This window comes from Balaenoptera physalus (assembly GCF_965194825.1).
Source record: "Balaenoptera physalus genome assembly, chromosome: 12".
NCBI lineage: Eukaryota > Metazoa > Chordata > Mammalia > Artiodactyla > Balaenopteridae > Balaenoptera > Balaenoptera physalus.
This window is the reverse complement of record NC_138897.1, coordinates 77,852,795-77,856,974: the sequence shown is the minus strand read 5'-3', so window position 1 is coordinate 77,856,974 and position 4,180 is coordinate 77,852,795.

The window sequence follows — 4,180 nt, the reverse complement described above, 5'->3', positions numbered from 1 at the left end:
TTCTATTGAAACTTTGTTTACAAACAGGCAGCAGGCTGGGTTAGGCTCTATAAGTTAGCTTGTCCCCGACTTAAGTGTAGAGTGACCAGATGTCCCGGTTTGTTTGAGACTGCCCTGATCTTAGCACTGAAAGTCCTATATCGTGGGATATAAGACTTTCAGCTCCAGCAATCAGGACAGCGGGTGGCCCTACTTAAGCACTGAAACCCACGTGGACCCTGAGGGTCAGATCAGGGAGCCAAAGGCTTAAGAGAAGTGAAGAGCCTGGCTTACTTCCTGACAGTGCCTGAGCTGGGATTCAAACTCTTGATTTTTGCTTCCCAACGCCTTTTAGTCATTTTTGTACAGGGAGAAGGACAACACACACACACACACACACACACACACACTCACTTCTACCTTCTAAAACATTCATCTCAGGGGACTTTTTCTCTTCTAGAAAAATACCTCCAGGGGCCTCTTTGGGAATGCAGGACCCCTCCACTCCAGGGCATTACCTACAGAGAGAGAGTTCAGAGAAAATGTTGAATCTGAGGGGTATTGGCTGCAGCTCGGAGAGACGGGTTGGGGGAACAGGAGAGACTGGGGAAAGGCAGGAGGAACACGAAAGGCAGCAGGGCCGTGGGGGACAGAATCAGGGAGCGGAGAATTGTCTGCTTCTACCCTCCCCCACCCCACCCCTGAACCTCTAGAACAAGTGTGATACACAGGAAGTTGTGTTCAAGGTGCTTTGGCAGGGGCGCTGGTGGAGAGGGTTATCTACCGTGGGCGGGAACAGCTGACCCTGCAGAAGGCCGGTTCCTAAGGGAACAACAGGAGTTCACTTCGCCTTTGGCAGTGATCAGAAAAGTCGGGGGGGAGCTCCACATCACGGCGGTGGGGACCCAGAGGCTGAAGGACTTGGGGGCACATTTGGGCAGTCCCTCTGGGGTCTTGCTTCCCCGTCCGTCTGGGCAGGGAGCAGGTCTCCGCGTTCCCCTGAGGGCTCCCTGAGCGCCTCTGCTCCAGGACGTTGGTTCTCCATCTCTACTGGAAGAGGACCACCCCTCTGCCGCCCTCTCTTCAAGGTGCAGGATTTGTCAGCAGCAGGGATGGTGGGTGCTTGAAGCAGCCACCAGGGGGCGCCCGCCACCAGCTCTTGGAGCCAATGGCAGCCTGGAGCTCCCTTGGTCCAGTCTCTGAGGATGAAGGAGGGATGGTTCAAACAGGACCCAGCTCCAAACCCAGTAGGGTGCTGGTATATATTTAACAACTGGCTCCTTGGGTGGATTGGTGCCCAAGGTATGATTTGCAGTGCTTGCCAATTTCCTTGCTGTAAATGCTCCCATGGCTGATTTTGAGAAACCAACCATTTATATGGTAGATGATACAAAAAGGTAAATAATGCCAACAGGGTAGGTAATAGTAGGATGTAGTAAAATCATGAGGAAGTGATGAGTTTTGAGTATTGAGGACCTTGGTTTTTAATATAATGTAATTTAACTGTGAAACAACTGACTCACAAAATTCTGAAAATTTGACAGCTGGCTCTCAGAAACTGGTATAGGCTGGCTCCTGCATCTCAGTGTGTCCTTTCCCTTGTCCAGACCTCCCCTTGCCCTTGAACATCACCCCCTGAATCTCCCCATCCGTCCACTGAGCATGAAAATCTGCCACATCTCCATGGATCCCCTCAAACAGCCTAGGAAGGAGGAACTAGGATTCTCCCCCATTTTACAGAAGAGGAAACTGAGGCTCAGAGAGGTGAAGTCACCTGTCCCAGGTCTTACATGAGGATCTGAAATTGGAACCCAGGCCTGAATTAGAAAGCTACGTTCTTACCACTAAGTTACGCTATCCTTGAGATCACAGCGGGGTTCTGGGGGAATCCCATGCCCCAAACTCCCACCCCTGCTGACCTGTCCTGACATCTGGAAGTCCCCTGTCAGTCACCCTTTGTGGCTCCTGGTAGCTGAGGGAAGGCATTGGGACTTGGGAGAGTGATAAAGCCGAACCCAGCTTGCAGAGAGCAAGGACACAGCAGAGCTGGAACCCAGGACAGAGAGAGATGGCTGGGACAAGGAGCTGGAATTTACTGGGTACTCAGTCCATGCCCAGCCCCACGCCAAATGCTTTATCAGCCTGATCGTATTCAGGCCTCACAACAACCTGTGATGTTGGGACAATTATTATCCCACTTTACTGCTAGGGAAGCTGAGGTTCAGAAAGCTGGACCATTGGCTCTAGCAGGTTGCACTGCTAAGAAACCAGACTCTGCTGACTTCAGCTCTGGTGCAGGGAAGGAAGGAGGGTAGACAGGATATGGGGGTCAGGAGGTGGCATGCTAAATTTACTCCAGTCCCTTATCCCTTTGGAGGGGGTGCTGCCAGCCCTGTGGGTGGTTCATCTGGCAGCTGATCTGGGCAAAGGATCCCCAGACCCTCCCTCCATATCCCACCCCCACCTGCCACTCAGCCAAGCCTTACCCGATGCCTGGGATGGGGTAAGTGCTCCATAAGCCATAGCTATTAGGATTATAAAATGCAGAAAAAAGACTGGAAGGAAGTACACCAAATTATTGAGAGATTAGCCATCGAGTGCGGGATTATAGGTGAATTTTATTTGCTTCTTTCGACTTTTCTGTGTTTTCCTAATATTTTTCAGTGGACAGAACAAAACCGTAAGTGTTTAGGAAGTCTGGGGGTCCCAGGTCTCCCCAGCTAGTGAGTAAAGCCATCGTTCTTTAGCTATTAATGCCCACACAGGAAGGCTCTGAGCTTGTGGTCCTCACCTGGGGGCGACTTTGCCACCCCAGGGGACATCTGGCAATGTCTGGAGATACTTTTGATTGTCGCTACTTGGGGGAACATTGCTGGCATCTAGCAGGTGGTCAGGGACCCTGCTGAACATCCTGCATTGCACAGGACAGCCCCACACAGCAAAGAAGTGTCTTGTCTGAACGTCAGTGGTGCTGAGGTGGAGAAACCTTGCTTTTCCCACTCGACAGTGAGAGCCCCACGGAGCTCCCCTTCTCAGAACTTTTTGGAAACCCAGAGGGGCCTCTGTGTGGCCATGAACTTGGTTGTTGAGCATCCTTTTGGTGGCTGAAAGGCTGTAGCCCTAGCTGCCCAGGCTCTTGCCACTTGGGGGGCCCGCAGAGCCAGTGCCCCATGCCTGAGGCTGGCAAAATAAGGATGCTGTCGCTGAGCCTGGCAGGGGGACAGCCTTGGAACTACTTTTCCTAGGAAAGAAGGAGAGAGGAACAGGCCTAGGGCAGGAGACTGGAGAACCAAAGGGGCAAAGACTAGTCTCTTTCCCGGGCACATGAACCCTGCTGGGGGGTGGGGCATGGGCAGATGAATCAAGGTCCTCTCCTGTCTCAGCACTACTTCTGGGCTGCCCCCTCCCTTGGGGAAGCCCTTCCAGGAGACCCTGTTGTTCTGCCTTGTGTCTGGCCTCCAGGCCCCCTAGAGGGACAGGCTTCAAGGGATTTCCCCCAGAGTTTCAGTGGCCCCTCAGCAAATCACTGGATACAAATGAATCTGTAGGACAGTGGGGTACCTAATTCCACCAGTTGAAGCTTCTGGAACACGACTCCTGCCCTGCTTGGACCCCCATATCACCTATTGACAAACGTGTTGGCTGGATGAGTGCAAGAAAACTGTCACCTCTCATTCTCACTCTGCTCCGGCCCCATGAGACTTCTTGTTCTTTCTTCCTCACATGCTCCTGCCCCAGGACCTTTGCACTTGCTATTCCTCTGCCTGGTATCCTCTTCCCTGATGTCTGTGTGACTGGCATCTTCTCATCCTTTACGTCTCAGCTTGAATGTCACCTCTTCAGAGGGGCGCTCTCTGCAGCCCTGCCCCCAGTTTTTCTTGAGGACAACCCCATTTTCCCCTTCCAGGTACAGATGACCATCTGGAGAGACGTTATTGATATATGGACTTTTGCTGTGCAAGGGCGGGGGCCTCTGTCCCTCACGTTCACTCTCTTCTTTTCACTGCACAGAGCCTGGCACACAGTAGGGGTTCAGGAAACATTTACTGAATGAACAAATGAGCAAGGAAGGCTGGCGAGGGTGTGAGAATGGAAGCAAGGCCATGTGACTGGCAAAAATCTAAGCGCCAAAGGCAGAAATCAAGGGAGCCTTAGGTTTGAGGCTCGGAGTCAGGCAGGCTGGGCTCGAATCCCCGCTCTG